This window comes from Scylla paramamosain, chromosome 7 (assembly GCF_035594125.1).
Source record: "Scylla paramamosain isolate STU-SP2022 chromosome 7, ASM3559412v1, whole genome shotgun sequence".
NCBI classification, from domain to species: Eukaryota; Metazoa; Arthropoda; class Malacostraca; order Decapoda; family Portunidae; genus Scylla; species Scylla paramamosain.
This window is the reverse complement of record NC_087157.1, coordinates 24536350-24543115: the sequence shown is the minus strand read 5'-3', so window position 1 is coordinate 24543115 and position 6766 is coordinate 24536350. Positions and strand designations below refer to the sequence as shown.

Below are 6766 nucleotides of genomic sequence, written 5' to 3'. Positions count from 1 at the left end.
CCTTGATGTAATTTACAAATTGATCAAGGAAGGCTGGAGTTTATAAGTAATTTTCACTTCGCTAAGCACCAATGATTCAATTAATTTTTTTCTTTTGGTACAAGCAGAACAACTATCCATAGTACCAGATGTTTTCTTTCCTTCTCTTTGTCTTTGCCTTTTCTTTCTTTTTTTTTCTTTTTTTTACTTAACGTGTGTGTGCTTCACCCATCCTGTGACATCAAGGAAATGTTTCAGTGCCTTCATAATCCACCAACCCATCACACTGTCCGTCCATTCAGCCAAACATTACCCCAACCCACTACACCGTAACCCAGCCCACCACACATTAGCCCAACCCACCACACACTAGCCCACCCTACCACACACTAGCCCAACCCACCGCACATTAGCCCGCCACACCACACACTAACTCAACCACGTCCTGTTCGCAGCTTCATCGTTCCCTCGAGTCCACACGCCTGCAGATCCTTGTAAGTCCTCGAGATGCGCCATGAAAAGGATGAGCGAGAACTGCACGAATTACTACAGGTCTGTACGTGGGAAGGACTTGTAATTCTCTCTCTCTCTCTCTCTCTCTCTCTCTCTCTCTCTCTCTCTCTCTCTCTCTCTCTCTCTCTCTCTCTCTTACACGCACCTTAAAAAAAGTCGAAAACAAAACAAAAAATCAGCTTATCGCTTCATGCCTCTCCTCCTCCTCCTCCTCCTCCTCCTCCTCCTCCTCCTCCTCCTCCTCCTCTTCCTGGGCATCAACATAACGGACTCAGATACTCTCAAAACAAATGGCGTCGTTAGTTTTGTGTCGCGGTGAAGAGGTGACCTGATCTGCTCGCTGTCCGTGTGTCTGCCTGGAGATCGAATCCTGCTCAGGTGACACGCAGGTAAATTAGTTCATTCTTCCACTATTACTGAGAGAATAATGTCTTTTTTATCCATTTTTTATTTGTATGTTTTTATCTACTTTATCTTTTTTTCTTTACGAGGAATATATGATTTTTTTTCTTTCATTTTCATTTCTGTTCACTTTACAATCTGTGCTTAGAAAGAGATTAACTGTGCACATTGGCATTACGAGGAGAAGGTAACCATGGCTACTAGTGGGACTGTAGAGCACCATAATTCCTTCTCAATAAATGATTAACGAGGAATATCATTACAGGTAAGCGCTACGTGGAATAAAGTCTTTGTGCTTGAATGTTTGACGAGTGTGTGTGTGTGTGTGTGTGTGTGTGTGTGTGTGTGTGTGTGCGTGTGTGTGTGTGTGTGTGTGTGTGTGTGTGTGTGTGTGTGTGTGTAGGAAGATAAGTAGATAGGGAAGTAAATAAGTAGGTAGACGGACATGGCAGTCAAACGAGGGAATCAGTTAAAAAAAAAAAAAAAGGCACCGAACAAATATTTTCCAGAGTTCTGAGGCCATAACATAACTCAGAATGAATCATACAGCAGTGGTTCCATGTCATCGAACACAGTGTGGGAAGGGAGAGGAAGGGAGAGTAGAGAAATGAGAGGAAAGGGAGAGGGAGAGAGAGAGAGAGAGAGAGAGAGAGAGAGAGAGAGAGAGAGAGAGAGGGAAGGGCTGGTTATGTGCGGCTCAACAGGATGCAAAACTAAACGAATATATGAATAGAGTACACATGCAAATCAAAACAGGCGGGTACTTTTATCGCACTCAAATACGTTGGTGTTGACAAAGCGATATACGCACCCACGCCAGGGACAGGTGTACCGGCGGGCAGGTGAGCCGGAATAGGTGTGAGGGTCCAAGTATTTTTTTTTTTTTTTTAACGTTGCAGGTGGTTATAGGTTGTTATAGGCTTATCACTGAGGTGGGTGTGTGTGTGTGTGTGTGTGTGTGTGGATGATTCATAGATAAAAAAAAAAAAGGTAGATGGCTAGATAAGTAGATAGAAATATAGATAGGTAGATTAATTGATTCATTCATTCATTGATCGATCGATAGATGGGTGGATGGATGGATGGATTGACAGATAAAACGCGCAAATATTAATGCTGATTTAAAGGAATGGTTTTAAGATATCATATTAAATTTATAGACAGGAATGGTAGTTGGGTACAAGTAAACAGGTTTTATACAGGAAGTGCCACGTGTAGCCATGATCGGTCCTTGCAGTTTTCAATACGTGCCTATGTTCTTATCTTCTTATATTGGCTAAGCACGAAGCGTGTAGTTTTTGTTTTGTTTTATTTTATTACATTCTTAAGCAATAACTTCTTCATTTTGTATGTGTTTAAGGATCTAAACAACATAATCGTTTCAAGGTTTTCTATTCAGTGTACTTTTTATAAATGGATGGAGTCAAAGGATTTTCGTTTCATCGACTCCTCTCTTCTAACAGACAGCCTTGATTCTCTCACTCACCGCCGCAGTGTTGCATCTCTTATTGTGTTCCACCGTTATTTCCATGATATTATTTTTCCAAGCTTGCTAAATGCCTGCCTCCTCCTCCATGTTCCTTCCCCTCTTCCACCGACTTCACTGCACTTACCCTCACCATTGTTATATCCACTTACTAAAGCAAGAGTTTACAAATATCTTCAGTCTTTCATCCCAAAACTTTTATTGGTAAACTCTGTAACTCCCTTCCTGTTTTTATATTTCCATTACATACGACTTACTGTTCAAAAAAAAGAAAAATGACAACTTAGAAGACAAATCGTTCTCTCAGTTTTTCTACCCATAGTTCTTTTAGGGAATGACTTCATTGGCACTGCTTTTTATTGTTTTTTTTTTCTTTTGTTTTAGGTTTAAGAAAGAGATAGGAAGAAATTGGATCTCAAATAGAGTGGTAGATGAATGGAACGGACTCAGTAATCATGTTGTTAGTGCTAAGATATTAGAGAGCTTTAAGAGAAGATTAGACGGGTTTATGGATGGGGATGATAGGTGGAAATAGGTAGATATATTTCATACAGGGATTGCACGGGTAGGCCTGGTGGTTTCTTGCAGCTTCCCTTATTTCTTATATTCTTATGAAAAGAAAAATCCATCTATCCATTATCCTTCTTATAAGCAAATTCCTGACTTTCTGTTCCTGACTCTAAATTCATCTAACTTAAAACTTTTCCGGCTTCAAACAATAAGAACCTTATCTGTATCACATTCGTCCAATCCATTTCACCCATCGAAAGTCCGCAATCAGTTTATTCCGCGCTTTTCACCTTTATAGGGAATCCAGATTAAGGTGTTCCCGTCCATCCCTTTTTGGCAGATTTTTCAGCCGCGAATCATTTTATCCTCTCCTGTGCCAGCTTTATTTTTCACCACACCATATGAAATAAACAAAATGAAAAATAAATAAATAAATAAAGCACTTATAAGAAAGCCTCTTCATCGTCATCCCTTTGTATAACAGAACACAAAAGAAAAACAAGCAGCAGCAGCAGGCTTGTTGGCCCCCACGAGTTTGTGTTTGTCCTGAAGGTGTTCTGATACTTCTCTCTTAACTCTTTCATCAGCACAGAATTAGTTTCATTATTTGCTTTTGTGGAATGGGAATTTTAACATATCAGTTTTTTTTATTTTTTCATTACTTATTTAGTTTTGTTTACTTCATTTTATTTATTTATTAATTTATTCAGTCTTTTTTCTCTCTCTCTTCTTTCTGGGGGTGGCTTCGTTACATCACTTTCCCTCAAAAGAAAAAAAAAAAAAAGAAGTGACACGCATCATCCACGGCCAAGCATCTCAGATTTCTTTTGTTATAATAAACTTCCCTGTACTGTCTATAAATAATATAAGCCTATACATGCTGTAATCATTTATAACGTAGCCTCTTCATAACTTGCCGCCGCTCTCCCCCACAGCCACGCCGCGCACCCAGTAACCGGCCTCTCTAAATATATTGGCCAGGGGTTCGCTAATCATAATTTTTAATACTCGGAGAAAATTTTCATCCTGGAACTAAAAGGATGTCACGTCCACTCCTCCACCCGCGTGTCCTCTTTGTTCCTCCACCTTGTACAGCTTTCCTCCGCCGTTCCCCTTCCTTTATCCGCGTCTTTCCTCTAAGCCTCTCCTTTCTCCATTTTGCACCAGTTCTCAAAACCTTTCCTCCTTGTTTCTTCATCAACCACATCCTTGCTGCATCTCTCTCTCTCTCTCTCTCTCTCTCTCTCTCTCTCTCTCTCTCTCTCTCTCTCTCTCTCTCTCTCTCTCTCTCTCTCTCTCTCTCTCTCTCTCTCTCTCTTTAATCTCCCTTTATATCTCCCATACACCTCTTCTTCCTCTATCCTCTAACAATGTCAAGAACTTTCCTGTTCTCTCCATTAACCAGTTTTTGTAATTCAATTTACATATATTTATGAATATTCTTTCGGCTGCTCCCGTAATATATAATGGGTAGCCACAGTGAATAATCCTTCTCCAATAAGCTCGCTCTTCTGCGTCTTCCTCAGTCTCACCTATTATAAGCAGATTAATGAACAGTGACACAAGAAATGCCAAGCGATGTAGATCTTGGTTATCGGAAGGCATTCGGCAACAAAGCCCCTCTATATAACATTCAGCAGGACCAGGAGACAACTCAGGGCACGGATGGACAAGGACTGGTATAGAAAATAAACTGCACTGAATTACCACACCTCCCAGCCGTTACCTGTCACTAATGGGCTAGCACAAAGCCTCGTCTCTCTGTTAATGCAGTACGTCAACGACTTAAGTGTGGATCCGATACCTCTCAAGTCACAGACGACACGCGAGTGGGAGAAAGAGCACTTACCATTCAAAGCTACGAGGGCATCAGGAAGGATTTATATAAGATTATTATTCAGTGGTCCAATGAATGACAAACGTGCCGCAATGATGATAAATTCGAAGTCATTCATTAAAGACAAAGACTAATCAATATGTTATGTACTCACAGCGAGCATGAAGAACCAGCGCAGGCACTGAGCGGAGACAAAGAACTTGGCTTTATTGTCACCACTTCTCCGTCTCTGCCAGTAGAAAAACAAACACTATACTTAGATATATATAGTGAGAGATATAGAAGACGAGAAACTGTTGACAAATATCTTGGCTTTACTGTTATTACCGCTGCGTCTCTGTCAAGAAAAAACAGAATAATATATTTGGATATATGTATAATGGGAGATATAGAACATGAGACACCGGGCACAATATTAACGCTTCCATTTCCCTGATGAAGATTTACGTTGATTATCCGCTACAGTTTTCCCCGCCAAATACATGAAGGCATCAGGTTATTCCGAGGAACACTTGATAACAAAGCCAATCCGAACATTAGCGCTCAATCATAATGCCCGCGTTTCTCAACATTTAACATATTCTGATATTTCTCTCTCTCTCTCTCTCTCTCTCTCTCTCTCTCTCTCTCTCTCTCTCTCTCTCTCTCTCTCTCTCTCTCTCTCTTTATCTCTCTCTCTCAATCCATCCACTAATTCATTTTCTTTCTCTTAGGAAAATTAATCAGTATCTCCTCTCTGACTAATAAAACATTCATATTTTTCTTTCTTGTGTTCCTTATTTTCTGCTGAGACAACGTGTTTTAATCTCTTGTTGGTAAGGCAGATCCAAACAACAACAACAACAACAACAACAACAACAACAACAACAACAACAACAACAACAACAACAACAACACCACTACCAACAACAACAACAACAACAACATCAACAAATAAACAAATACAAAAAAAATATCAAATAACATACAAACAAAATTAACCAAAGATATAGAAAGCTGAAAAAAAAATAAAAAGGAAAAAAAACATTAAGGATTAGAGGAATAGAAAAACTTGGAGAAAAAACATGAAAGGCGATCCAAAAAACATAAGACGGGGAAGAAAAACCGAATCAAAGCGTTTATTTCCACGACAGCTGACGAAGAGAGGGAGGGAGGAGCAAGGGACTGAGAGAGGGAGGGAGGGAGGAAGGGAGGGAGGGAGAGAAAGAAAGAGGGAACAGAAGTAAGAGAGAGAGAGGGAAGAGAAGAGGAGGAAATGAGGGCACAAAACGAGGATGAAAGAGAGACCATGAAAGAGAAGAAAGCAGAAGGAAGAAAAAAAAGGAGAAAAGGAAAAGAGGTTTGAGAGATGTGAAAAGACAGAAATGAAAAGAAAGCACGGGGGGAGAGAGAGAGAGAGAGAGAGAGAGAGAGAGAGAGAGAGAGAGGAGAGAGAGAGAGAGAGAGAGAGAGAGAGGTGGGAGCAGCAATGAGTATGTAGTGCAGTGGGCGTGTGCAGCTGAGACAGGTGGGCGGGGGTAGCTCATTAAGGCGACAGGTGAGCAGTTAGTGTCATAAGGAGGTAATTTCTGGCGCGAATTATGCGAGCGGTGCGTAGAGACTCCCGTGTTGATGCTGCTCCGCCTTCCTTGCCCTGCCGTGCCTGCCAGACCATTGCCCAACCTGACTAACCCAACCCAAGCAAACCTAACCAAACTTAACCTAACTTAACATAAATAAACCTAACTAAGCCAAAACCAATTGAACATAACCTAAAATAAATTAACCTAACCCTTTATTTAATGTAATCTAACCAAACCTAACTTAATCTAACCCAACATAACTTAACCAGATCAAAATTGACCTGACCAAACCCTAATTTAACTCCAATTCAGCATAATTTAATGTAACCTAATCTGATATACTTGAGGTCATTTATGTATGAGTGTTTATAAATAATGTGTGTTTTATTATCATGTTATTTTGCATTTTCTATTTCATTTTGTCGTTCTTTTCAATTTCTCTTGTACTTTTTATTGTTATTCTTTTGGCAGTCATAT

The 6766-nt window shown here is 40.1% G+C and overlaps 1 protein-coding gene across 1 annotated transcript in view; it reads right to left on the bottom strand.

Annotated features, from left to right (window-relative positions):
• LOC135102257 (sialate:O-sulfotransferase 1-like) overlaps window positions 1–4962 on the bottom strand; it is a 442011-nt gene extending 437049 nt beyond the window's left edge. Inside the window, exon 1 of the mRNA XM_064007187.1 lies at window positions 4882–4962. The gene's annotated coding sequence lies outside the window, so the exon portion shown is untranslated. The remainder of the gene's footprint in view (window positions 1–4881) is intronic.
• Between the last annotated feature and the right edge of the window lie 1804 nt (window positions 4963–6766).